We start from the raw sequence: 15,282 nt of genomic DNA on the forward strand, positions 1-15,282 counted from the left end.
AGACAGTCACTGGAAAAATGAAGTTAAGATGATGTGAAAAGAAGAAATGAGCCGCAACGCTCTGAAGGTGACAAAGTCAGAGCAAAACCAAGCGGGAAATTCACTGACATTTAAGAGAGCTGCAAGCATGTACACAATACAGGGGACTGCTTGAAAAACATACAAGCAAATCACCACAGTCTGCATAATGGAAGAAGGGAGAGAAGGGCACATATTACACACACATGATTTCTTTACTTGTTTAAATCATATTGTCCAAAATCTGAGCAAGATCTGATCTAATGTAAAGGATAACGTTCCTAACCGCACTAGCAAATCCACCAAGAAACGACTCGAGGAGAAAATATCAATGGACACCCAGAATGCCTCTTACTCAAATCTTTTCTTTTTATTTCTTTGAAATTTGTAGATAGCCAATATATGCAAGAAAGAATTTTGTAGCTTGGGTCATTTGAAATGGAGTGGTCAAAAATGTTGGAAAGCTGATGCCAGAAATTGAAGGAGAAATATGGAAGAAAAAAGTTAACCTTGCTAAGGACAACTATACCAACTCCTTTTTTTATTCCCGTGTTTGGTTATTCTACTTTTATCTCCAGACACTGTCCAAAAATTTACACAAGTTCTATTTTTTAAAGAAATCTAGAAATTTAAGAAATTGGTTCGATCTGAGCTTTTTGACACTATGCCACATCAAAAGTCACTTAAATTGCCCTTCTTCTCCCAATTCTGATGCTCAGTTTGAACTTCAAAAGACCACCTTGATCATGTCTACCTGCATAAATGCACTGAGTTTTTGCCATTGTTGCCAAATGATTGATCAGATATCCGTGTTAACAAATAGTTAAACAGATATGTTTAATAAAATGTACATTTATTACACGATAATTAATCATGCACAGAAAACTCTCTCAGAAGTACTGATGTCTATCCTGTGAGGTATTTCAGGGTTTGTTATCTGATTAGAAGCTTTTAGCCATCTTCCAAACCAAACTTTAAAACTACTACCCTTTATCTACAGCAGCGTCTACTGCTGTTTACCTTTCCCTTTGCTAACCCATTTATATTGTGCCGAAGTGCATGTACGCTTTGTGATTTTCGAGCTACAAAAAACTAAAACTCTTTTTTGTGACATGTTGTTGGATTATGTACAGGTGAGTGCAAGGTTCAAATTTCTATAAAAGCTATATAATACATAAGGAAACCTTAGCTCACCTTCTTTACTCTCAGACCCACTAAAGTTCAATTGCTGAATAAAAGCACAACCCCATTATTAGCACCCAAGACCCATTCTTAAATGGAAAATTAACAAAAATGCTACTTGCGTCACATCACAGCTGCCATCCTTCCTCAAGACATGCGTCACACAATCATATTAGCTGAATTCCAAGTAATGCTTAAAATGGAGGGCATGATTCAAACACAATGGCCATTGATTTCAACTTGGAGGTTCACAAGGCCAGAGGATGACAAGGATCAATTAACTTTGACTGATGTGACTTGACAAGCGGTCATTTTGGACATCTTAATGCAGGGGGAGGCAACGGTGTATCTTTAAAGAGATATTGTAAAATTGCTAGGGTGAGTCGTAGTCATCATATTTGGAGCGAAAATACAATTTGAATGCTACATTAGCTAAATTATTTCATTGTTATTTAAAGTAACAGTGACCCCCTGCAACCCTGAAATGTTCCTTTTTAAATGCTAGACATTTCAGTTTTGTTGGCTTTGGACTTGTTGGATAGGACACATGATTTAGAAATGTCTTCATAACTCATCTTCTGATGCGAATTTTAGAGAAATCTATTAATATGAAACAATCTGTAAGGTAAGCCAGTAAAACACTACAGCAATGCAGAAACATGCATCCAACATTCACCCATGAGTCATCATCACAACGCAATTGAGGGCGCTCTGAAATTCAATTGCAAAACCTTTGCCATTGCTGAATATTATTAGTCATCATCGACCACATTTACAGCTGGGAGAACACGAGAAAATTAAGGGGCAGACCACACGACAAACGTTTTGGGTCTAAGTCAGATAATATCATTGGTTTTATGACAGTCACACATCCCACCTGCTACTCGGCGGCTCGGAGGCATGAATAAATCACAAGAAATTGGCAAAACAAAAAAAGAGAGGGAAAAAATCCCATCAATCCTTTGTTTAAATGAAAAAACCCAAAAATAATGAGGGCAATAAAACATGTGGTCTCTGAATGGAAACGCAAGGATTTGAACTGAAGCCCGTGTCTCTGGTGTGATTCAAGAAGGGAAAAAAACGAACCAGACTGGCAAGACAGATGGTCAGGACAGATCGGGGTGAGTGATTCCCCGTCTTTGTACCCCGGAGTATGTGGGCCATGCTCACAGGTACAATCGGTCCCATTAGCCCCGTGCTTGCTTATTTTTGGAATTTGATCAAAGATATATGTAGTCATTACGTCATCTGACATTTTGGTAAAACTATATAATAATTAGTAATAAGATTTACACAAAACAGCTGGCACACAGTGAACTGAGGACTTACAGATCCAGCATTTACTGGCGGTGTGACATCAGGTTTCTGCAAGCATCTGTGCAGAGAGCATGCTAACATAAAGCTACCAGAAAATCAAGAGTCATGTTGAAGCTAAGGGTATGCTAGTGGCGTTTGCTGTGAAATCTCTTTGGTTGGAATTTGACTTAGTTTTGTGTTGTCGGCTTTTCATTAAAGCTTAAACACCAAATGAAAGGTCATATAAATGTCATGCATGACCTGCAAATGCTGCCGATATCTCATGTACTGTCTCATATCACCCCGGAGGAACCCTCCCGAGGGATTAATAAAGTTAAATTTAATTTAATCTAATAACTTTAATCTCAGCCAAACCGATTTACTCACGAGCAAATAAAACACTGAAAAAGCCAAACAATAACATTTTTAAGTTATCAAAGTGACTTATATATCATGTTTAACCCGAGTAGCGAAAGACCGCGGGGGTTTGAAAACGATGTGTCGATCGTCTCAGATATTTGAAGTTTACACAGCTACATTCTCACCTGAAAATATGTTAAATGTTTTTTGCGACCCAGAAAGAGAAATAAGAGTCATATTAAAACTAAGTATCTGCTGCCATTGTGGGAAACTGGAATTGGCTGGGCCACGCTATGAATTCTGAGATATGGTTTTTCAATTTTGTTGTCTGGGTGGAAAATCGGGAGAAATTCGGGAGATTTTCGGGAGAATGGTGGCTCCGGGAGATTTTCGGGAGGGGCACTGAAATTTGATATTCTCCTGGAAAAATCGGGAGGGTTGGCATGTATGGTTGTGGCAACATCACTAACCTTGTCAAACACCTCAGAGCAAATCATATCACAGAATATGATGAGTGTATGTTGAGGTGAACTGAAGAGGAGAGGGACAGGTGCTGCTAGGGCGAGACAGATGTCTCTCACGGAGTCCTTTAGTGCTGCAGGCAGGCAAGGTGTTCAAATAGCACAACTTCAGTTTTTTTTATTTCTATATGATGAACTCTGCATTATTAAGTGATAAGAACAAGTAATCTGATGTCCTGTAATCATTATGATGCTATAATTTGAGATACAATGAATAAAATAAGTTTTTGTACAAAGTATCGGTATCAGATCAGTATCGTCGATACCACCCTGAATATTACTTGGTATCGGATCGGTGGTTGAAAGTAGAAAAAAGAATAAATATGAGTATATTTTGAATTACAAATGAGTAGCTCTCAGTATATTTGTATAAATATCAATCCGGCCTACTTGTGGATATCTTTTCTGCTATTCTATAAATTTAAAAAAATTATTTTCAAAATACATTTTTTTTAAAATTACTGGATTTATTTATTCAAATATTCTTTCATTTTATCCTGCAGTTGCTCACATCACCATATAAAGAGTATATTTACCAGCATATAGGGGACAACCGACCAAAATTTAAGAGGGGGACATTTTCTATTATATCAAAAAAATTAAGTAAAATCAAAAGAGTGAGAACATTCATACTATCAGTGCAATAATGCACTTTCTGACCACAGAAAACATGCTATAAACTAAAGCGCACAGCAAGACATTTACATTTATAAGTGTGCTCTTCTGTGAAGCGTCCTTGGGCGCTTTACAGAAGAGCGCTATACAAAGGCGCTATACAAATACAAGTTGTTATTAATAATATTATTACAACAAGAGTCAGTCCTATGCACCGGGCTACCTTTACAGGCTACACAACAAAAAAGAACACCAAATAACTTACTATAAACTACACATGGCACACTTAGCTATAACCATGCACAGACGGTACATTAGAATATGGCTAATGTGGACCCAAAATGCAAATTCAAAGTCAAAGTTAAGGTGAACAAAAAGCGAAGTACATAAAAAAATGAACTCATTCATCACAGATGGCAAAGGAAACACATGAGCTGACAACAGTACAACAAGACAAAGTGCTAAGGCAAACTGAAGCTTTAAATAGACACATGAGGTAATTATGAAGTAATACCACAGCTGGGGAAAACAAGGGACAGGTGACAAGAATCAAACGATCAAGACAAGGGGGAATTAAACTTAATACAAGGCACGAGATAGTACAGAGTACCAAAATAAAGCAGGAAACAACAACACACCTACAGAAGCACATTTAACAGACGTGGACGCCACTGGAGGGCAGAAAAATTGAAAGTCATGGAATAAACTATAAGGAATTTTTCCTATAATAGCAAAGTACAAAAGGACAAATAACCAACAGCTAGAGTCTAGAATGCAAAAACCAAAATGACCAGCACTAACAGTAGACCAACCAGAAACTTAAAATAACTAGAGAACCAATTTCTGCCAAGGCAGCCCACTCTCTGGGCACTATTTACTTTTAAGGGAATAATATTGTGTATTTTGTATATATTAATTTTGTTGCCTTTGTTCTTAGAAGTTTTCAGTGCAAAAAAATCAAGTGCCAGCTGCAGACTTTAATTTTGAATCTAATTATTTAAAAAAATATTTTTATTTATGTTGATATAATACATGTTTAACATTCATTTGACTGTTTAGTGACTGTTCATAATGATTATTGTTTATTCCCTGCTCTGACCTGTCCCTAGGAAGGTCTGTGCGTAACAACCAGGCGGACCCAAAGAGCCGTGCGTCAGCAGACGTGTGCTGGGCACACTCAGCTTCCCTCCCTAATGAAGGTGTTACACAGCGAAGCCGTCGTAAAGCAGTGTCTTGTGATTAAGTTGTGATTAAGTGTGTTCATGAATCTTTACAGTAACTGCTAATTCTTTTGTCAGGTGAAGACACAAATGTTGCAAATGCTTCATGGATACATTTTCATACTCCATACTCTGTGACAGCCTCATGTAAAGAGACCGTCCAGGTCTCTAACTGTTTGTATGAAACGTGTGCTGTGCGTGCCATTTTGTGATCTACAGAGCCCCTTGTGTACATTTTGAGATAAGTGGTTTACTATCTCAGCAAAAGTTGATGTTATTGCAATTAAAGTCAATTGTTTGTCTCTGTTTTCTAGGAAACCACATTATCACCCACACGATTTCTGTCATGACTGCACAGAATTTAATTACTGCTGGAAAGAAGTTTAATGTAAACAGTGCTTATAACACGCCTGTGGGGCTTTATCACAGACAGTTAAGGAAACTCTTGGATTGTTGCACTCTTTCTGGCAGAAGACTTTGGCCAATTTGAATAACAAACCACAGCAAAAAATGCCACTGAATGGTCAGGTACAAGAGCTAGACTGAAAAGGAGTGAAAAAGCACCCAAAGTCATATGAGTCTAATGTAAGATTGAAAAAAAAAATCAGGGTTATCCCCTTAATGTATTTTGAATGAATATTTTTGAGCTTTTTGGATAAAATTGTTTGGACAAAAAGTACTGGATTGATTAGAACGTAATCTCTTAGATGTGTTGAAAAATGACATAAAAATGTCTTGTCACTTCTTGTCACTTCTTTCTACCAACTGCAGAGGGCGCTGCTGTTCAATTAGTGGAGACGGCTTTAGGAAACAGGACATTTCTAAAAGTGATGCTTTGCTTTGTTTAAAACTAAAAACAAGCAAAAAAACGACAACAAAAAACAAACAAATAAAATAGGCGTAATGAGGGAAAAGTAGAGGGAAGAGGGAGGTCGTTTTTCATCAGTTTGAGAGCAGAAAAAAAATTAAAATGGTCACGGTAGCCAAGGAGTATCAACTCAAAAAAACTCAAACTAAAACCAAGCGAGAAGTCCCACTCAAATATTACATGCACAGGTGCGACAGAGGTGCTCTAGCACCAACCATCAGAGAAATCACCCTTTTCACTGGTTGTGTCTCACTGAGAAAGGCTTTCCCAGAGATCTGTCTGGCTTCTCCACCCGTTTGCTCTGCTGAAGCTCTGCAGTCTTCATGCCTGTGCCACGTCTGCACATGCTCTGTGTCTTCTCCTTTCTTTAATACAGTGTAAGTAAGCAGGTGTGGCGAATTGCACCGATTAAAGTGTGGGTAGAAAGTAAAAAGAAAAACGCTCCAAAATAAAGGTATGCAAAATATATAAAAACATGCATAAAACCATACTATAGAACCTACCCAATAAAAGACAGAATAAAGCATTAAAACTACTGTTAACTACTTCTACCCTGACACACCTGACACACTTCAGTGCGATAAAATGTCCAGTTAAGTTATTGTCATGTAAATTTGAAGCTGTCATATGTCAGTCAAACCACCATGATTTTTATTGTTCCCCCACAGACCATTCTTTTTCTCTTATAAAAACGGCATTTGTCTCAAAATATTCCAGCTTTTTCTTGTAGAGTGTTGTAAACAGTGTTTATCAAATACAGTTACACTCTTGGATTGTTGCTGTCTTTCTGGCAGAAGATTCTGGCCAATTCAAATAACAAACAAACAATCAATCAGAGGCGGAGCCAGACATTTTATACACACATGGCTTAGCCCTAAAAGGTAGTATGCATGTGGGATTGGGGGAGGGTAGAACTAGGGATGGGTATCGTTTAGGTTTTATACGATACCAGTGCCAAACCGGTACTTTTGAAACGGTGCCGGTGCTTAAACGGTGCTCAAACCGGTGCTTAAAGAATGGAGAACACAAACTTTGTCCAAAAACCTCTCATGTTTGGCTGTTTTTTTGTAAAAAAGATAACAATGTTAGCCTTTTCTGCAGCTATGGGGCATATATGGCATCACTCTTGGCTGGAAGCAGTGCTTAAACAATGGAAAAAAACAAATTTTGTCCAAAAACCTCTCATGTTTAGCTGTTTTCCACTTTTTCTTTGGTCATTTTAGCCTTTTTGGCCAGGGTGAAGAGAGTACTTACTATCAAACAAGAGGACAGCCGCATGTAGCTAAGATGATGTTTGCTAGTTCACCTTACATGCATTAATTTAATAACGTGGTTAGCCTACTCAACGTAAATTACACACGAACAACATTAAGCTACTCACGCAGAGAAGAACGGCTGCTGCTGCCATCATCATCCGTCATCATTTCTGCTACACTGGCAGGGCTAGGGGCCAGGACTCTATCCTTCGGGTTCTTGGGGGATGTTGCTAACTCCGGGACCGATAACAGGCACCACACCTGCAGTAGATGTGCTCGATGTGAGGTCTTGCAGCAAGCTATCAAATACATAAAACATACATACATACATGCATAAAACAGGACTACAACAGTTCAAAATCAGGACTACTTAGGACTTAACCAGAATCAAAACTAGATGATAGTAGCACTGAAAGTCATCATAGACCTGCACTACACTGACAACACCCCTTTATTGTGGTAAATGGCCTGCATTTGTATAGCGCTTTTCTAGTCCCTAAGGACCCCATTGGCAATGGCAAGCTACATTGTAGCCACAGCTGCCCTGGGGCACACTGACAGAGGCGAGGCTGCCGGACACTGGCGCCACCGGGCCCTCTGACCACCACCAGTAGGCAAACATGGGGTTAGTATCTTGCCCGAGGATATTTGGCATGCAGCCAGGAGGTAGCCTGGGATCGAACCACCGACCTTCTGATTAGTGGCTGACCTGCTCTGCCACCTGAGCTACAGCACCTGGTAACATGAGACTGTATCTTTGAAGCTTGAGTTTTGCAAACCTATCAATGACATTTTCAGTGTCAATATTATTCAAGTATTCCTTTTCAATAGATAATTTGTACCATATATGTCCTCATTCTCCTCCATCTCCCTCTCTTGCCCTCTCTGTTCCTCTCGCTCCCTCTTTGTGCTAAAAATCAAGCCAAACACCAACATCATCAAATAAACAGTTGAAACCAGATATTTACATACTCTTCAGAAAAAAACAAAAAGACTTTTTTAATTGTAAAACATCAAATCAGACTAAATGTTTATTTTTTTTAGATTGATAAATATAAAAAACATATTTGTTCAATTTAAGAGTAAAGAGAGAAACTATCTGTATTTCTTAATTGCAAATTGCACCCAAATTGTATTCAAAATTGAGCCACACTTATGGAGCTCCACAATTCTTTTCCTGGTGTTTTGATTGATATCTCATGATTTTCCCATGTCAAAGAAACAGGCTCTGTGTTTTGCCTTATATGCATCCACAGCTGTGCCACCAATTTACTCACATGGACTCTACTAACCTATCAGAAGCTTCTTAAGCTCAGAATGAAATCGTTTGGAGTTTTTCTTATTAATTAACAATAAACTAAGTGTATATGTACTCCTAAATTTGATGAAAGTGATAAAAATAGACAGCTCTGTCTCTCTTTATTCTGACATTTAACTAATTCAAAAGATATTTCAATATTTATTTATCTAAAACAAAAAAGTTTACTCAACATTGATGTTCAACAGTAAAAAAAATGTTTTTATGTTTTTTCCCTAAACTGTATGTAAATGGTAAATGGCCTGCATTTGTATAGCGCTTTACTCAGTCCCTAAGGACCCCAAAGCGCTTCACACTACATTCAGTCATCCACCCATTCACACACACATTCACACACTGGCAATGGCAAGCTACAATGTAGCCACAGCTGCCCTGGGGCGCACTGACAGAGGCCAGGCTGCCGGACACTGGCGCCACCAGGCCCTCTGACCACCACCAGATATATGTAAATATCTGGTTTCAACTGTGAATATACTGCTGTGTGTTGAAATTCCTCTTGTTTTGCATAGAAATATACTGAACAACATACAAAGCATAATATATAAAATAACATCTACCTGAGTTTTTTCTTTGAAAGAAGCTCCTTATGTCTATTGTTGAGTGCTTTGTTTAGCCGTGGAGGGTAACAACTGAAAATATGAAATAAACACATATGTAAGCTAAGACTCTCTAAAAAAAAAAACAGCATTGTTGTTGTTAGGCTTTTCATTTCGCCATTTGTTGATTCACTCCAAGAGCAAGTAACGTAATATGGGTCAAGTGATCAGTTTGATATCAATCTTTTGCGATACACCGTCATGTTTACATTATTTGTACAGTACCAATGATTTGCTTTGGTACCTGGTCAAACTTAAGCTCTCCTCTGTCTGCCTGGCTCCGCTTCTCCTACAGCAAACTCGCAGGCAGCAGCTTCTCCCCCCTCCTCACATGTGTAAGTGCTGTGCTCAGTGGCTCGTGCCTGAGCTCGGATCATACCAAAATTAGGGGGGATTTATGACTGTGCGCTATGTGCTTCGAATATTGTGTGTAGTTTTTGTTTTATACAGTTGTCAGCCAGGCATCTAACTATGAAACAAATTACACTCCAAAAGACCCCGGGTTTCTGAAACAACACCCCGGGCTTAAGCCCAGTAAGCTACCCGCCCCGCTCCGCCGATGCAATCAATCAATCAATCAATCAATCAATCAATCAATCAATCAATCAAACAAACAAACAAACAAACAAACAAACAAACAAACAAACAAACAAACAAACAAACAAACAAACAAGCAAACAAAAACTCCAATGAAAATGTGATGATGCTCACACTTTAACTTGGTTCCCAGAATTTTTGCTTCATACTGATAACATGACAAATTTAGTTGTTGCTGATTTCACCAAATGTTCCAACTTTATCTTTAACAGCTTTGTTCTTTCGGTTACTGACAGTGTTCTTGATAGCAGTGGTAATTTTTGCAGCATGGCAATTGCTGTAGTCTTCATGTTTGTGATCCCTGAGATTTGTATTCAACCAAAAACAAAAATCTTGAAGTCATAGGATACCTTTACTGCTTTTACAGTTGCTATGAGAGGTAAAAAACAACAACAAAAAAACAAAAAATAACACCAGTTAATGCGCCCCCCCCCCCCATAAAAGATATCAGAAGTTGGATAAAACACAAAGGAAATACACACACACACACACACACACACACACACACACACACACACACACACACACAGACAAAAACAAAAGTAATGTTTCTCGGGTGACAGTAACGTGACTGAACAGCTGTGGAATTGATATAACCACAATATGTGAATGCTTGCAGTAAAACATGCTTAAAAAAGTGGAGCCTTCGCATAAAGTCACAATACTACCTCAGTGACAACTTATTTTGTAAAGAAACGTCTCTGCAGCATGTTAAAAATTTGTACAACTGGATGGTCCGATGTCAGGCTGGACGAGTGGTCTACACACCCTGGAGGTGTGGATTTGAATCCCATTGTTGACATCATAAAGCTGGAAGGCTCTCAAAAGGAAACATGGAATAATAAAGATGTTGGACTACCTCTCCATTCTTCAATGTGGAACTTGAAAAGCTGGACACAACTGGATCCAACAGGACAGTGATCCAAAGTACACACATTCGTGCTGGTGTAGCTCTATCTATACTATTCATTTATCTTTGTGATTGGTCAGAGTAGAACGACGTGGCTGCTTTGCCTGAAACACAAGAAAGAGAAAGAGGAAAAGAGCTTTCAATCTTTATTTGCACAAAGTAAAGCTGTTCTCCATCCTAACTAGCAGTAACACTGACCTTTGAAGTTACCCACATATTGTAGGGCAATACATACTTTTGTTTGGATGGCAGTGTTTTCACTGTTGCTAAATTGTATTTGTACTTCCAGTGATTTCAAATTAGGAAACTGTGTTACCACTCATGCAATGATATTAATGTGGTGTAAATGTTAGGTGAAGTGAGGCCTCAGTATCCACTATGTCCTCCTTTTTCAGGAGCTTTTCAGAATCCATGCTCCCAATAAAAGTTTTTTTTCCAGTGCAATGTTTGCCAGCATCCGGTAGAAGGCCATCTCTGTACAATTTATTTTCTTTTTTCTTTTAAGTGTAACATATGACATGTACAGTGCTGACTCTGTGAAGAAATGAGCACATTGCACTTAGTTTTCCTACAAGAAGGGGTTAAATGTCAGACTTCTTTACACTGAAAGAAAGGGACACATTTGAAGAGCTTTGCACTGGTTGTTAGCTGTAGTTGTAATGGATGAAGCTGAGCTGTATTTGGCTCACAACCTAAAACAAATCTGACACCCATAAATTATAATATGATCATGACATGTGGAATGTAACTCTGGACTTACGGAATGTTGTGGACAGGAACCCAAGTCAGAAAATGGTTTTGTATTTGTGAAGTGAATTAGCAATAAGCTCATGCCTGAACTAATCTTAGTCTATTCTCTCGGTTAAGTTGTTTTGACATCTCTTCTTTTTTACCAGCAGAGGGTAGCACAATACAATAATAGGTGGAAGATTTTCAGGAAATCCTACAGCAGGTATCACTTAATTTCTATATCTTTTCTTTTAGACAGCTGAAAAAATAGAAGTTCTCTCACAAGCATTTGTATTGCTTATTCAGCTTTAAAACATGAATACACACACACACACACACACACACACACACACACACACACACACACACACACACACACACACATATATATAAAATTAGGGAGACTTGACTGAGATGCAATGTTGGAAACAAACAGACAAGCAGAATTATGCGATCCTTATTTTTTATGTGATCTTTTTCTTTTAGTTTAGGAATAATTTGAAATAATAGTGTCAATATTACACACGTTTATATTTATTTTCCCTCATTGTGTTGCAATTACAGTAAAGGCTGTAATTCATAGATCACATAATGACAAGAGCATAGCTTCTGCAAAGATACACAATGCACATTTAGCACATTTCCAGCACCAATCTGGTCGTAGCCTCATTTTAGACTTCAAACTAACTGACTGACTGAGCTCAACCTACGGGGCCACAGTCAGTGTAAACAGGTGCAAACACCTTCTAGTGTCATTTCCAATAAAGATAACCCTCCATGGCCACCAAAAGAGTATCTTAGATATTTAAATACACAGTTAATGCTCATCATTTTGTCCAGCTTGCTGAGGGCGTGACAGAGATAGATATTAGGATTTGCAATTCATGAATCTTTCATGGTCATTTAAATCCAGACTGTATGTGCTGAATCTGTCTAAGGGGTTTTATCCTTTATAAAGGCTGTTACCAGTTCAAATGCCTTCCATGCAGATTTCCATTGTGGTTCCAAAGCAACTGCCTAGGCATCCCATTACCTTGTACCATCTCCAGTGACTCAGATGTTGTTCCCTGTCAGGTGTTTAGAGGTCTGTGTTGTGTATTCAGCACCTGTGCCTGATTCAGTGGCCCTGCTCTGAGCTCTTTGATGTGTGTGTGTGTGTGCGTGTGTGTGTGTGAGAGAGAGAGGACAGGCGAAATGCAAAATGGACAGCCCCAGTCCATTTTGCTGCTCCTCTTCCCCATGACCACCACCTCTGAGTCCACAGAGGGCTATCCTGAAAGCTAAAAACCTTCACACACACACACACACACACACACACACACACACACACACACACACACACACACACACACACACACACACACACACACACACACACACACACACACACACACAGAAATAAGCACAAGCACATTTCTGTGTGGGCTTAGTCAAAAGCCGCTGGTAGGAGCCTGGTGGAGAATTTATAGTGAATAAGATTTCACACACTCTCCTCTCACACACTCAAATTAAACTCATAAAAAACAAAAAAACTTGCTTCACAATGCCCTTTTCTCCTTGCGGCATCTTGTCATAGATCTAACAACCAGCATCTCTTTGAACACAACCACCTATAGTTTTGAGGATGCCATTTAGAAATTGTGATTTTACAGGATGTTTCTTGTTGATTAGTACTTGGATCTTTTTGTTATGGGAGCATCATGAAAAAGAAGCTAAAAGGAGCAAAGAAAACACAAGAAATATGAGCAGTAAGAAGGAAGATGGTTAAAATCCCCAAACTCTCTGTTGTCAACATCTATTATAGTTCCCAGTTCTAAATTACAGAGTCACGATAGCTGTGCGTGCATAATTTTGCTGTCTGATGAGGGATTGTTGCCAGCATTGTAGATGCATCATAAACTGTATAAACGCTGAATGTAGCCCCTCATGTCAAAAACATACAGTCTATCGTCTGAAAAATGAAGCCAGTGTGAATATGCCCTAAATCTGTATTAATTTCTGTGGCCAGCAGGGGGCGACTCATCTATGAGATGACAACACGACTTCTCCTGGAACTCTTTCTGGCTGTTTGTTTGTCTGCAAACTCTTCCACCAGCATCAGGAGTTGGGCAACCAAGCTTGGCACACAGGTACATCTTAGGCCCCTGAAGGTTCTTATCTATATCAGATATTATGACCTCATCATGATCCCCAGCAACCACCTAGCAACTGGCTAAAATTACCTGCTTTTAATATTGATGTATCTACAACACAGAATTCTGTTGTTTTAATTTCACAACAGTAACATTTCATCTAACGCCACAAAAGCTGAATTATGAGATGATATATTACAACACATCATGTTGCCCAGCAACCACTTAGCAACAGGTTAAAGTGACCCATCTTTGGTACATAAACAACATCTGCCCTACGTGTTTGTGGTATGAATCACTAGTGTCAAGTCCTCTTCTGTACACATATTGTTAATTACACTTCCTTTTAAAACACAGCAGATTATAATGCAGGGTATGTTTGAGGCTTAGCTACAATGTGATTGAAATGGTGATATCACATGGGTGCTCCATAATTTGCTGTACCCTTTGCTCCTGACAGCAAGATTGCAATGGCCAAAATCCTAAAGACAAGTCTTCAAAGCAGGAGTACACAAATATCGCAGTAGCTACATACATTTTTTTTCATAAAGTCTGAGACGCACTCATTTTAGGTTTCACCTTCAACTTTTTAGAAAAATCGTCCATTGTTTAGATAAAATAGTTGAACACCTGGTTTATCACTCCTTTGTTTGTGAAATGAAAATAAAAAATTAGGCCCAAGTAGTAATTAACAGAATTGTGCTGCTTCTATGAACGACTACTGATGCAGATTATGTGCTAAATCGCTTCCTTATCTCTGCCATTGCCCCTCTGGATTTTAATTTTTCTCCCCACCTTAACATCTCTTTGTCTTTTCCTGTGTTTGTTGGTGATTATGATGTTTTTTCTGGGTGTCAGTTTGCCCTTTTCTAACCACTTTATCAGTCAACTACAGCAATCTGTCTCCACATGTTTCTCTTTTTACTGTATGTGCTCTTCCTGTAAATCAGACCGCTGCCAGGTCTCAGCTTTGCAAGCAGTTCATCCAGTCTTGAATATTTTAGTTACAGGGTTATTGATTGGTTCTGCCGGGCCCATCTGGAAGCTTAAGCAGTGAAAGTGCCATATCTCAACGGTAGAAGACGCTGCGTGGACGATAACTCCTAGGTTTTTTTAAACAACCATATTCCAATAATACTAAATCAAATACATCTGAATAGCCACTTTCATTGTTATCAGCCCAAATGGGACACACACACACACACACACACACACACACACACACACACACACACACACACACACACACACACACAAAGTGACCCATCCCTGCTGCATTTGCCTGTGGGTGCAGGTGCTCTCCTAGTGGCTGGTGAGCCACACCAGTTAATTAATACCACTGGAGTGTGTCAAGAGAAGGGAAGGAAAAATGCTGTTGTTGGCAGAAAAGTGAATGAGTGACTTTTTAAACTTTTAAACTTCATTTTACCTCAAAACAGACTAAAAGTTACGGGTCTGCATTCTTTGGGGTTGGACTGCATCCGTAGCCTTTGGGGGGAATACACAAACAAACATTCATACAAATGGAAACCCTAACACAGGCGTGGATGTTTGAGCCTGCGTACTGTATGATGAGGATGCTGGTGAAATGCATGTACGTGTATGCGTGTGAGTCTTTCAGGACTAGACAGACTTGACATCCTGTTGACTTTGATCTCTTCGCT

The sequence above is a fragment of the Astatotilapia calliptera genome, chromosome 7 (genome assembly GCF_964374335.1).
Source record: "Astatotilapia calliptera chromosome 7, fAstCal68.1, whole genome shotgun sequence".
Classification (NCBI taxonomy): Eukaryota; Metazoa; Chordata; class Actinopteri; order Cichliformes; family Cichlidae; genus Astatotilapia; species Astatotilapia calliptera.